The sequence below is a fragment of the Meriones unguiculatus genome, chromosome 2 (assembly GCF_030254825.1).
Source record: "Meriones unguiculatus strain TT.TT164.6M chromosome 2, Bangor_MerUng_6.1, whole genome shotgun sequence".
NCBI classification, from domain to species: domain Eukaryota; kingdom Metazoa; phylum Chordata; class Mammalia; order Rodentia; family Muridae; genus Meriones; species Meriones unguiculatus.
The window spans coordinates 152,742,009-152,757,070 of NC_083350.1; the positions used below are offsets into that span (position 1 = coordinate 152,742,009).

The window sequence follows — 15,062 nt, forward strand, 5'->3', positions numbered from 1 at the left end:
CTGATACAAATAACTTTACAGAAATAAAGACATTTTTATTTTCAGATCTGCTAGTTGGAGTCTAAAGTTTTTCTAGACAAGGTCTACAAGCTCAGGAAAATTCCACCATCAATCCAGTGTACATGAGAGTTACATGGTCTTGTTCACTTGACAATGACTCCACTGTTTAAGCCAATTTTCTCTGTTAGTTCATTCTCATTGCTTTTACTGGACTCCTTGTATAAACCATTTAAAATATTGAATTTCTGTTTTTTTATGTTTAAGTAATAAAATTATTGTAACTTTCTGTTACATATCTATGTATACACACACACACACACACACACACATATATTTTTCATACATAAAACTGGCTTTATCAATTCATGAAAATGGTGCTTCCATTCTGAACTTTTCCATGCTCTGCCTTGATGAGCATTGTGAGAATGTTCTGATTTAACAGAGCCAACTAACCAGGGCCAAGGGGAGCCTGCTAAGATTGAAGCATAAACAAGTACCTTGCATGGACTGTACCTAAGCCCCTACAAAGATGTAGCTGATTGGTACTTTGGGTCTCATAAGTGGAATGAGGTCTCTCTTTGACGTGAACTCTCTTGCCAACTTTTCAATTACTTCCCTCCAGAGGGACTTCCTTGCCTGGCCACAGGGGAAACAAACATGCTCAGCTCTGATAAGACTTGATGAGATGGGGTGAGTGGGAAAGGGTCTCCCCTCTTCTCAGCAATCAGGGAAGAGTGTGGGCAAGAAGGAAGGTGGACAGGACTGGAAGGTGAGGAGAGATGGGGTCAAGACCAAGATGTAAAGTAAATAAAATAAATAAATTAGTTTTAAAAAATTGGTTTTCTTCTCTGATACTGTGAGAAAATTTTTCTTTCAATTGGAAAAGAGCTTAATCAAGTTGATCAGGCTGGATGCAGTCATACTATGGGAATGGCACATTTAAGACTGATAATTAATTTACCATGTTTTGTGGGTCGCTTAGTCTATGCTAACATAAATGCTTGAAGGTTAAGGTTGCATGTCATACACAATAAAGAGACTGAAAGTGGTGACTATTTCTTACTTTTCTAATTTACTGTTATAAGAACTGCCTCACAAGTGAAAGGCCCTTTGTTTGCTCTCTAGTACCAGCACTTTGATAAAGATAAAATTAAATACCAGTAAAACTCTAACTGAGGGAGCTTCAACTCAAAGATGTATGGGTAATGAAATACAAAATGTAAATATCAAAAAGTGGCTGTGTTCCGAAGCAAAATTTCTTTTGAGCTAACATTTCATAATTACTTCTTCATAAAGCACATTTGTCATGTTGTCTGTGTCTTTTTACATTCATGACTTACTTCAAAACATCTTTACATATACGAACACAAACAACTAAAAACAGATCCTGTCCTCTCACTTCATTGTTGTTCTTTGTCCTGTTTTTCATAAAGCAACCTCTCTCTCCAAGTTAATGATTCAGAAGGCTTTACAACTTTTCTCTTTTAGTTAAGTACAGGCAGGTAACCTAATCTAACTCTTTGCTCAATTTATACAATTTGACAATGTTTTACGTTTTACATCTAAAGACACAACTTTTTATCTCTATCAACATAACTGTTACCTTATTTTAATGTTTCACATACATGTCTTGACAGGACTTTGACTTTCATTTGTTCATATACATAATTAAATACTAAGTTGTATGTCCAGCAGGTCTCAGAAGACAAGAGTGAAGGAAAGAAGAAACTAATATAGAAATAAATGAAGGGTGGATGAAAGGAAAGAAGAAAAGTGAAGAAGGAGGGATCAAAAATGAAGGAAGAGACAGGACAAGAGCCTACCGCAGAGGGCATCTGAAAGACTCTACTTAGCAGTGTATCAAAGCAGATACTAAGACCCATAACTGAACCTTCGGCAGAGTGTAAGGAATCATATGGAAGAAGTTAGTATGACGTGGAAAGGATAAGAGCTCCAAGGACCAAATATATCTGACACAAGGGTGTTTTCTGAGACTGACACTCCACCAAGGACCATATATGGATATAACCTAGAACCTCTGCTTGGATGTAGCCCGTGGTAGCTCTGTAACCAATTGGATTCCCATAGTAAGGGGAACAGGGACTATTTCTGACAGGAACTCAATGGCTGGCTCTTTGACCTCCCTACCCCCCAAGGGAGGAGTAATCCTGCTAGGCCACAGAGGAGAGCAAGGCAGCCAGTCCTGAATTACCTGATAAAACAGGGTCAGATGAAAGTGACTTGGAAAGGGGCAGGGAGGAGATAAGGAAGGGAGGGTGGGATTGGGAGGGGATGAGGGAGCAGGATACAGCTGGGATACAAAGTGAATAAAATGTAACTAATAATAAAAAATAAAAATGAAAAAAATGAAGGAAGAGAAGGGAAACAAAAGAGAAAGGAAGAGAATGGAAAAAGAGAACTTGACTAAAGTGTTTGAAAATAATGAGTCAAAATTTGCTATTTCTTGAAAGCCATCAAATATTGATTTTATATATAAAAGTGGAAAGAATAATAAAATCAAGAATCATTTTCTCAAAAACAAAACCAATGAAGTACTACTGGAAAAAGATGGTAATCACTGGATCTAATAAATCACTGACAGCTTTTCTTAGTAAATTTTTTTATGTGTTTGTAGGACATGACATATAAAATGTTACAGAAAAGTAATAAGTCATTTCAGTTCTCTGCAGTGCCATTAAGTCCTCCTAAAATTTAAAATACATCAGAATGAATCATCAAAAATTTTCAAGCACTCATGGCTGTTGTCAAGTGAATTGATTGTCGTGGTGTCTGCAGATGGTCTTCACCATACTTAATCAGGAACAGCTTCAAAACAGTATCCCCAGTTAGAATAAAGTTACTGTTTATGTCAGTATTTTTCAAATGATACATTTGTTTTATCATTTAAAAATTAATCTTAGATGAAAATGGATTAGTGTTAGTTTTTCTTTGGCATATATTGCTCTTATACATAGAATCACTCCATTTATTTGAGTTTCTATGACTTCCGTTTAATTCTTGATAGTTATAAAATTACCTTTCCTTACATTATTCTCTTCCTAATGTGCTGTACTTGTGGTTATGAAAGATATCTTCAAGCACAGAAATACTCTGGTACTGCTTTAAGCAAATTTATTTCACACGAAGGCGCCAAAACATTGAATATTTCTATGCATTCCACAAAACACACATATCTAATCAGAGAGATTTATTGTAATTTCTAATATAAAGTCTGCAGCATATATATATATATATATATATATATAATCAGTTTCTGTGTGATTTTAAACTACTGCTAAGTATGCAAATTATTTTTAATCCTTTAAGTAATTTAATGAATAGTAATTTTTTGCAGAAACATTAGAGGATAAGGATCTCTTTAAAGACATTTCAGAGAAATAGGATATTATTACCTAGGAAAGCATACGCAAATATTACAGAATAATTAAGGAAGTAAGGGCAGATTTAACCACTGAGGTCAAGGAAACCAAACAAAACTGAAGTGACTCTCAATGTGGATGAAAAGGAGGAATTATTGAATGAATACCATGAAGAAATATGAATATGAAAGTGACCGTCAACTCCTCTTTTATAAAGGAAAGTGGGATATAACTGCTATGGGATGGATGGAAAGTTCCAATCAGAAAGACTAGTGCAACCCAAATCTGAAGTATTTTTTTTTTTGTGCTGGAGAGAGAGCATAGCAATAAAGGGTACTTGTTTCTCTTGCAGAAGGCCTGAAGTCAGTTTCCAGTACCTACTTGAGGCAGATTCACAACTGTCCATAACTCAAGCTGTAAGGGATACGGTGCTCTCTCTTGACTCTGGAGATACCCACACACAATTCAGCATACAAATGTGTGGACATAAATGTGTGTATATACATCATAGACATTCACGCTTACACATATACACACATATTTACATAAAAACTTTTGAAGATAATCAGGAAGGAGGACTCTGGCTAAGATATCCAATCCCCATTCAGAAAGGCAAAGAAGATGGACATCAAAGGAGGGAGAAAACAGGGAACAGAACAGGAGCCTACCACAGAGGGCCTCTGAAAGGTTTTACCCTGCAGGGTATCGAGGCAGATGCTGAGGCTCATAGCCAAACTTTGGTCTGAGTGCAGGGAATCTTATGGAAGAAGGGGGAGATAGTAAGACCCGGAAAGGACAGGAGTACCAGAAGCAACAGATCCAAAAGTCTAGGCACAGGAGTCTAGACTTTTCTGATACTGATACTCCAGCCAAGGACCACTCATGGAGATGGCCTGGAACCCCTGCACAGAGGTAGCCTATGGCAGTTCAGTGTCCAAGCTGCCTCCATAGTAATGGGGACAGGGACTGTCTCTGACATGAACTGATTGGCCTGATCTTTGACCACCTCCCCCTGTAGGAGGAGGAGCCTTACTAGGCCACAGAAGAAGACAATGCAGCCACTCCTGATGAGACCTAATAGAATAGGATCAGAGGTAAATCCCTTTTCAGTGGACTGGCAGGAGAACATGGGTGGGGAAGAGGGAGAGTGGGATTTGGAGGGGAGGAGAGAGGGAGGTACAGGGGGGATACAAAGTGAATGAACTGTAATTAATAAAAATCAAAAAGATTAAAAAGAGAAAGTAATTTTCCATGTTGTAGATGAAAAATTTTAGGAAAATAAAATATAAGAAAAACAGGACTTAAAAAAAAGAAGTTTGAAGCAGATTTCCTGGCAAGCAACTTTGCACTTTAGCGAGACATAAAATCGTACTTTAATTTGTGGAAAATTAACTATTGGATAAGTAGCAAGATTTGAATACGTATGATAAAAAAATAAAGTCATTGAGTGAAGTTAACATTTTTCCAGCATACAACTTTTACTTTTCATTCTCTTTACTTTTCATTACATTCAAACTTTAATTTTTGTATCCTAAGACTCAAGCCCAGTGGCTTCATTTTCTATATTAAAATGATTTATATCAGTTTGAGCAAAACCATAGTTTATTCTATACATTTGAAATGCAACAAAATAATTTGAAGACTATGTGACAATGTGAAAATTAATTTAAAACCCCTCTTAACTTTGGGTATATCACCCAGCCTGCTATTTTTGAAACAGCTATCAATATATATTCTTTGTGTAACATAATTGCTACTGGTTTTCTTGTAATATGATTTCCTCAACCTGCAGACAAGACAATTGATAAAACTCAGAGTTTTAAAAGTCTAGTCATCCCTGAATAAATACAGTCTTTTTAAAATGAGATTATCTCAGCTCTGTTTCATACGCTTTTCCCTTAGTGTAATTCAATAGAAAGTTGCCCATAAACATAAACTAACTTAATAATGAGCTAGCAGACAATCTGGAAGACAGATAAAAATAATTCAGGCAGCAAACAAGTATAAAATAATCTGGGCACATCTCTGTGTATTTAAAAACAAATTCATTTGAACATATTAAGAGTTACATTACCAAACACAAAGAAAAAGTCTAGAAAGTGTTCTTGACATAAACTTTGAACATTTTATTGCTCAGTAGAAAATTATTTTGTAATTTAATAGTTTATCTACGTTCAATATTGTAATAATCAGTATATAGTTTGGGCCTTATAAATTATGTATATGATGATGTTTAAATTTCACTGTCATTATTATTAGTATTTTCTGGAAATAATAAGTACATATCACCAGTTACAGGTTGTCCAGCCTTTTTTTATTAGCCACTCAGAGATAATTGTTGAGCAAATTTTATACCACAAAAACCAGCGTACATGAGACTGCACTCATCTGGACTGCAACCAGATATTGTGGCCCAGTATTTAGCAAGTGTATGCTTAACACCAGACCAACCCCTAACAGATGACAATTCACAAATCAATAAAATCACTAAGCAACTCCAAGCAAAATTATTGCAAATGAGAATAATTCCTTACTTTATAAAGAGATACAATAGTTTTTCCATTATAATTATTGAACATTAACCAAAATCAAGTAAATAACATAACTATTGAGATTTAATCAGGTGGACAATTTTTAGTTATTATTTAAAAGCTAATTTACAAATGTGTACTTGTACCTCTGCAGTTGAGTTAAAGAATACATTCAAACTCTGTTGAAAAAAATACCAAAGTGTAACTTTTGGTAAAATACTTTATAACCATAAATGTATCTATAAGAAATGAAATTCTCCCCTATCAGTGGACTTGGGGAGGGGCATGCGTGAAGAAGGGGGAGGGAAGATGGGACTGGGAGGCCTTATGGGGAGATACAAAGTGAATGAACTGTAATCAATAAAAATAAATAAATTAAAAAAGAAATGAAATTTTATAAAATGACAGATAAGACCTAGTGTTTTCATCTTATTGAAATGGATATTCTTTAGGGAACAGAAACTTCAACAAACTATATGTAGAAAATTTAAAACTAAAATAGCATAATTCATAATAAACAAACATGATAACAAAATGAGATGTTAATTGAAAATAATGAAAATTGATAACTTCACACTAAAAATGAAATAAGGAAAAGTAAAAAAAAAATAATACCACAAGATTTTTAATTACAGATAAAGGTGTACACAGCAGTATAAACTCTCTATATAATATAGCAAGTGTATGTATCTAAATATATGGCTTTTCATTTATTACAATTTATTAATTTTGTATCCCACTGTAGTCTCCTTCCTCAGCCCCTCCCAATCTCACCCTCCCTTTCTCTTTTCCTCCCATGTTCCTCCTCTAGTACTCTGATAGAGGAGGCCCTCCTTCCCTTTCATCTGACCTTAGCCTATCAGGTCTCATCAGGACTGGCTGGATTTTCTTCCTGTGTGGTCTGGTAAGGCTGTATCTCCTGAAGGGGAGGTGATTAAAGAGGCATCCACTGCATTCCTGTTAGAGACAGCCCCTGTTTCCCAAAGGCAGGCCTAGTAAGGGGAGCAAGCATATTTTTAAACCTTGACTGTAACTCTGCATTGCATGTTTTTGCCTAGGTCACTATGCCTCTAAATCTGTCTTTTTTTTTTAAATTATATTAATTACATTTTATTCACTTTGTGTCCTAGCTGTAGTCTTTTTATAAAAACTGTTCTGTAGCCTGTAGAGACTCATGAATCAACCAAGGACCACGTAGGAGACGACATAGACCTCTCTGCTCAGATGTAGCCCATGGTCAGCTCAGTCTCCATTTGGGTACCCAAGTAAGGGGAGCAGGGGCTGTCTCTGACATGGACTCCATGGCCAGCTCTTTCATCACCTCCCCCTTGCAATGTGGAAACTATGCCACAGAGAAAGAGGATCCAGACAGTCCTGATGAGAACTGACAGGCTAGTGTCAGATGGTAGGCATGGGAGGAGGACCTCCATTATCAGTGGAGTAAGGGAGGGACATGGGGGTAGGGAGCTAGGTTGGGACTGGGAGGAGATGAGAGAGGGACCTGCAGCCAAAATAAAATGTGAATAAATTGCAATAAATAATAGTAATAAAGAAAAATTTTAAGAAAACCTGTTTCCTATTGTGAATACTGCAGTTTTTCAATACTTGCTGAGAGTTTGAGACCTGTTCACTCACTGTCACATCAAACATAGAAACTGTCATTTTTGCTCTCAGTCTTCCTATCATTTGTGTCAAGCCATCAATATTCCCCAGCTTCTCGTAAACACTCCTTGGTGTTCCCCATTCCCTACACAACCTCAATAATCTTCCTGAAATTTTAGAAAAAAAAACTCTTCTCCTCTTACAACTACTACTGTATCAGTCCTTACTTGATAGCTCGTGTATTTTCCACACCCTTGGGTACACAACATCTTTGATTGACCATTCTTTATATTTTCTGAAGACCTTTGACCTCCCACCATAAGTCTCTTGTAGCACAAATCATTGTGTATGAAACTCCGGTGTGGGCTGTCTTATGCATCTCTCAGCTATTGAACTAGATAATCATGAAAATCTGAAAGCTGGGAAGCACAGTGGAAGAGTAGTTTCCCTCGGCTTTTTCTTCTACCTCTGTATTCAAGAGTTATTGTGTTTGTTTGTTTCTTTCTTGCTTATCTGTAAGTACTAAATCTACTTCATGTAACTCAGCAGAAGATTGATATGTAGAACTGACAATCTGATCATAGAAGTGTATCTGCTTCAAACCATTACTTGGTTTTACCTGGTGGCTACAAACCTCAAAATGTTAGTATATTTACAATAAAACACACTGAAGGTTCAAATGTTGAAGCTGCCAGGACATCACTCTGCATCCCCCCATTTCTCCAATAATCTAGTATTATCTGCAAAAAATCCTAAAGTACACTCTGCATTCTAACAGAAAGCATCTCTTCCCTATTGTCTTTCTCACTGCTGACCTTGCTTCTTGTTTAGTGGAAAAGACAAACCGAAGAGCTACAACTTTCAACATCGCCATTTACTATTCCAACAGTAAATAAGCTGTTACATTCTCTTTATTGCAAACAAAAGTAAAGCCCTTAGCCAAAACACCCTTTTCTGAGCCTACTTATTTCTAAGCACCATGTTTTTGTATTAGAATATATCATCAAAATTGACATATTATTCTGTATCTATAATCTCTCTCTAATGCATTTGTCTTGAAGCTTGGCCACTCTGGATGCCACTCCTTTATGTTACTAGAAGAGTTCTCACATTACCAATCTCCACAATATTAAACAACTAAGTATACCTCCTCCTTGAAGAATCCAATCTTTTTTACAACAGTGATGATTTTCTCATGTAGAACTATTTCTTTATGAGCATCTAATTCACGATTTCCCACCATAAAGGCGAGTCCTCTTTCCTCTTTTTTTTTTTTTCCTATTCTTTTCCTTCCTTTCCAGACGGCATCTTGCTGTGTAGCTCTGGATGACCTTGTACTCATATCAATCTTATTGCCTCAGCCTCCCAAGTGGTAGGATTACACATGTGTATCACCATCCCTGGCTAAAGCAATTTGTTCTTAGTATTTTTTGATGGTGCTCTATTACCCACTCTGATTCTCTTCAGAAGCTAAGATGTAGCCTTCAGACATGACCTTATTTCTACCTATAGACACCTCATAGGTGATTTTTTTTTAAATATCAGTTTTAAATATACTGATAAACAATACAAACTTCCTTATCATTTTGTATTTTTGTTTATAGTTTCCCATGTTACATATTTCTCTTGTATGTCTAATATCAGCATCAGATTTTATTTGGATCAAACTGATCTTAGAGTGGCCATTCTTACATTTCTTTTATAGTACTTCCATTTCGATCACTTCCGACTCCCATTTTGAGTTGTACTGTCAGAAGAATTCAGAGCTGTCCAGGATTTTATTCTCACAACTCACATATCATTTTTTGACCAACCACATTGGTATTGATTTAAAAATATATCTACAATTCAATGCTTTCCTGTGCCTGTTCTGCTTCTATTCCTCTGATAAATGACCACACTCTCTACTTATTCTCACCTGTTCTTTTTAATACATCTTTAACGAAGCAGCCAGAGTGGCTCTGTTGTAAATATAAATTAAGCCTCATCAATCATGTGTCCATATTTTTTCAAAAGTTCCTGGAAACTTTAAATACAAAAGAGTAGCCAGCAGGATGACTTAGCAGGCAGAGGAACTTGATGCCAATCTTCATGTTTTGTCTCCATGACCCATGTGATGAAGGAGGGAGGAGGAAACAGAATCTTGAAAGTTGACTTTGACTTGTTCTTGTGCACTGTAATGCTACTGAGCTATAACATGTACACATATACACATGCACACAGACATACAGGCACACACACACACACACACACACACACACACCACTCACCCAAAATATTGCAGTTTTAAAAACTGAAAAAAATACAGAATAAAGGAAAGTTCAGAACTTTATAGTGTCCTAAACTGTACACTTTCCTTTAGAATAACCTGTCAAATCTCATCTAGTATCTCATTAAGTAAAAGCTGATGACATGTGCAAGGCTTTTTGTTGTTTTCTAGCCTGGCTAGAAAAGAGCGAGGGCAGGGACAGATGAGAGCCTAGATATTTTTGATCTTCTTATTAAAAGTCTCATTAATTACATGAGAAATATTTCATGGATGAACAGTTGAATCAGTCTAAATTATCTCTACAAAGGTAGAAAACTATTCTCAGGTTAGAAAGATTTCTCACTACAGTGAGTTGCAGGGGCATTAACTGATTCCTGAGTAAAATGTGGATCCTGTTTATAAGGAAAACTGGAGAGCATGAACTGATACATTTTGGCAGCATACTGTGTCTTCCAGACACATACTGATTAAAATATCTAGAGTGAGTTTTCATTTTCTACTTTTAAAATTAACCATGTGGAAATCACGGTGATCATAGTAATTAGAAGTAAATGAATATATTTTAACATTAATTTGTAACTCTCATAAGTGAAAATCTGACCCTTAGGCATTTTAGCAGAATAAAAAATATAATATTTCAAAGTCAGAATTTATAACATTTAAAATAAGTATGATTTTTAGAAGACAGTAAAATTCAAATATTATATAAATAACAACAAGCTTTCCTGAAGCCGAATAATACTTTTTCTGAAGTTAAAAGAGGTCTGCTAATGTTGTTGGGGCAGACAGTGGGATTATAGATGTGACATGACACATCATGTTTCTTACATGGTAGGTATCAAAACTCGGGTCCTCCTGCTTCTTCAAGTAAGCCTGTTACTGACTGAGATCTCTCCCCCAGTTTCTGAGGGTCTATTTTTAAACCTTGCAGTGCCATAGAAAGCAATGCAAAGCTACTTTATCTCTGACATCGAACATCACCTACCTGTCTTCACCAAGTCAGACTAGGTAACATTTACACTTGGAGAACTTCTGTGTTTGTGTACCTGTAATGCCCCTTTATGGTGTGAGTGTGTGTGTGTGTGTGTGTGAAAGAGAGAGCCAGAAAGAGATAGCAAGAGATAGAAAATGGTGCACAGTTTCTTTCAATTTTGTTCTTATCCATGAATTTATAATTTTTATCTCTTACCATATTTGTGCCATTTCTTCCATCATAAACCAAGAACTCCCGTTTTAGAATTCTGTTTGCTCTAAATTCTCATTCATGCCTTCAAGCCTTCACCAATGATGTAAAAGTTTCCACTCAATAGTCACTTCAGATATCCAGGATTTCGTATTGATTATGATGACAGAAAAATGAGCTAGAACAACTACATGGATACATTAGAAATAATCAAATAATTGTTACATAGTTATTGAGCAAGCCAAGTTTTTTTTTTTTTTTTTTTTTTTTTTTTCAATGCAGTTTATTCAGGAACCTTGAACAATCATCTGACCCTGGGGAAAGCCAGCCCACAGCTTAAATAGCCTCTGGGTAGCCAACCCCAGCGTGCCACGTGGGCAATGCAGATAGGTCCACATACATGGAAGCAAGCCTTAGCCAAATGTGGAGTTGTTTGTGACAGAGAGCACTCACCATCGGGAAGGTGGAAGGCGGAAACCAGCTCCATCTTTAAGGCATAGCATTCCTCAGCTCTCTACAGTTCCCCCTTTTTGTTTTAGACGCATCAGGCAAGAGTAGAGGTCTGATCTCTGATATTAGAAATAAATTGGGACTTTGTACTGATGTTCATTTAGGTGTCATCCACCCAAAGAGCATCAGACCCGTCTGATACCTTTTCTCAGAGGCAGGACCTGGGGCATCAACCCGCATGCAATCAGACTTGCTCTTCTCTGGGTCCAAAGCGGCTGACCCTGAGTGCAGTACTTAGCCTCGCATCCTGAGCATAACATTTTAGCTTTTTATGGTAGCCAACCATGCTTGGGGAGACTGTCCTGCTTCAATGGCTGTAAAGGCCTGAATGGTCATGGCTGCATTACGCTGTTGTGAGACTCTAATCTTGCATATACACCACAGGCAAACCAAGGAGACCAACACCAGAAGGCCGAGCAAGCCAAGTTTTAAACTCCTAAATTTCAATGTCAGTTGTCTCTCTGGAATAAATGCTCTTATTTTCTAAATATACTGTGACTCTTCTTCATGAAAAACTTCACTATTTACATTGGACATAACAGTTGAACTCATTGAATCAGTAATATATTATATTTCTGTGAGTTCTCTGGATGTAGACATTTTACTCTTATGAAAAAGCAAACTAATTAGGAGTCTGTTAAACCTACTATGTTTAATACAAATGTTTTCTAAAATATTAAAATTGAGTATTCATATAAACCAATGAGCACAATACCGTAAATACATTATCTTTTAAGACACATACATTTTAAAATATTTAATTGTGTGTACATACATACATATGTATCCCTGCATACCTCTGCATATATTTCAATTTTATAAGTTCCCTTACATCTACACATTTATATAGTCGCAGACATTTTGAAATGATTATAGTCAAAGACAATTTTAAATGGTTAAGTGATGTTAGCATTAAAACAATTTTGGGTAAATGAATTCTTTCCATCCAAAACAGCAGGTACAGACTCAATGATAATTTCTTCATAAATATCATGTTATAAAAGAATAAGTTTCAAAATATAATATATCTGTTCTTAAAAGGTTGAAAAATTGTGTTAATATAAGCAAAACAGCATGAAGGACAGGCACGTTATATTAGACCATTTACATAATCTGATGCATTTTAAATGTGAAGAGCAATTTCAGTGTATACTAAAGAGTATAAACTTTTCTGCCATAATTTGAACAAAAGTGTCTTTACAATTCCCATTGACTGTTTAGGAATAAAGAAAAATGATGGGGACTGAACTGCCATATATATATTTTTAATGAATAATCTTTCTGATCATTTTAAATTACCTCTGTCTATTAATTTTTACTTAGAAATTATCACAAGAATTCATTGATACTATCAGATGCAAGGCCCTTCTTATCTCTTAGTTTTAGAAGGTTTAATTACAGCATGGGATGACAGTTAGCCTTTTCTAATAGCAGGTTCATGTAATTGAAGGATGCTAATTGAAGGTTTAAAACCATGTCAGCACACTGGCTAATATAAAGAGGTTAAGACCCCATGGAAAATTAAGCCAATTGAATTCAAAGTGGCAATGCATAATTAATCAAAAGTCAGATTATTTTTCTAACTAACAAGTATAAGTGGAAGCCACATTCTTATACTCATAAAATACACTGCAAAAAAAATGTTTGAGTAATGAAGTTGATTTAGCTATCTTTAATGTAGTCTACTTATTTTTATTGACAATCTATTTTTCAATCCGTATATCCAATAACAAATGATCTATGAATTATTTGAAAGACAGTTATCTGTGTACATATATACCACCTTTAACAGAACTGGAGTAATTTTTCTATGTGAGTGAGTGAATGTGTGTGAGAGAGAGTGAGAAAGAGAGAGAGGCAGAGAGAGAGAGAGAGAGAATTTTTATATATAATCTCAAAATACTTTCTAGATACACTCCAAAACATGTTATAATGTGAACATAACAGATACTTATGAGTGACTGGTGTAAGCTGTCATAAGTGTAGGTGTCTCAATTATTTTCAGTGAGGAAGATTACCATGTTATTAAGGTTGGGATGCTAACGTAGCCTCAGAGAAACAGAGTAGAAAGACTTTAATCAGCAGTGCTTTAGTAAAGCATTGCTCTTCTACCATTATTGACATTTATCACTATTGCCTATTGGCTTGTTTGACGTTGGCATCATGAAAACTGCATAACGGAGAACGTCACCATCTGATGAGGTATAGGAAGAGACTCTCCTAATTATTGGTGGTGATGAATTATAGAGTTTGTAGCAAAACTCCTTTAGTGTTTCAAGATAACTTTTTTGGGAAATGGGCCCTGTGGTGATGGTTTGCCTCCTAATATATTTTTAAACTTATTACGTTGATTGATTGAGTGATCTGTTAGATGTGTGTTTTTATGTGTGTGAACAAGAAAGCCACAGAGCATGTGTATTCGGCAGTTTATAGGAGTCAGTTCTTTTTGTCTACTTTGTGAATTCTAGGGAACAAACTCATGTTCTCAGGTTTAGGGGTAAGCTCCTCAGTTTACTGAGGTAACTTGCTGACCCTGTTTATGTTTTATAAGCAGTGAAAACAATTAGTAACACACACTGGATAAAAAACATTCATAACATAGAGTTCATAAAATTTTTAAATTGTATTTTCTATTTTGAATCTATTAGTAAAGGTTCAATACATTTTGAGTAATTCCAGTAAGATCCTAAGATAGAAATGTGAGCTGGAGTGTGGTTTAGGACAAGAGCTTTTGTGGGATTAGGAATGTCATGTGTGAGGTGAACTATCAAGGTGTAATTCAGAAAGGCTGTTTCTCAAGCACATCACCAACAAGAAGGTGAAGCTGTACATAAGTTACCAGGTTTTTGTCTTTGTTTTTTTTTTTTTTTTTTTTCTGAAAAAATAGTCACCAGATTTTTATTGCTTCCATTTACAAGCAGAGAATTATTTTGAGAAAATAGCTCATGTCGTTTCACCTTTAATTTTTTTTTTTAAATGCAGTGTTTCAAAAGACAGAGGACAGTTTATCTAGTAGGACTCATTGATCTGGCAAACTTTTCAAGTTCTACCATAGCAAAGGGCAAGAGTTTGAGGCAGAACTCAAGACTAATTATTCTGTTGAGGAAACTGAATTGCTATTTATGGACTCTGAACGCAATCTAGTTCAAAAGTCACCTAAGAACATGAAAAGACTGGAAGAAATGTTATGCACAGCAGGTATGACAGTGAGTGTGATGCACTTGCACAGTGGGCTCCTGTCATGTGGCAGTACACATATGAAGACCCATCAGTAGATATCTGAAACTGCAAACATCACCAAGTTTTAAACAAAGCTACTGTGATTATTTTTCTACTCATATATAACCTACAACAGTTAATATATAAATAAGGCACAGTAAAGTATTAAACAAAAGTGTTAAAAGAGAAAAAAAATCACAAGAATAGATTATAATGAAATTATATGACTTTAACCTCTCCTCTTCAAAATAGCTTTATTTATTTTTTGATTATTACCAATTATTCACTTTGTATCCCAGTTGTAGCCCTCCTCCCTTGAACCTTCCCAATCACACCCTCATTCCCTCTTCTCCTCCCAATCCCCTCCC

At 35.7% G+C, this 15,062-nt stretch overlaps 1 long non-coding RNA gene across 1 annotated transcript in view; it reads right to left on the reverse strand.

The window, feature by feature from the left end:
• Positions 1 to 11,076, reverse strand: part of LOC132652209 (uncharacterized) — a 31,822-nt gene extending 20,746 nt beyond the window's left edge. The window contains exon 1 of the long non-coding RNA XR_009589689.1: positions 10,972 to 11,076. This is a non-coding gene — a long non-coding RNA (uncharacterized LOC132652209). The remainder of the gene's footprint in view (positions 1 to 10,971) is intronic.
• Between the last annotated feature and the right edge of the window lie 3,986 nt (positions 11,077 to 15,062).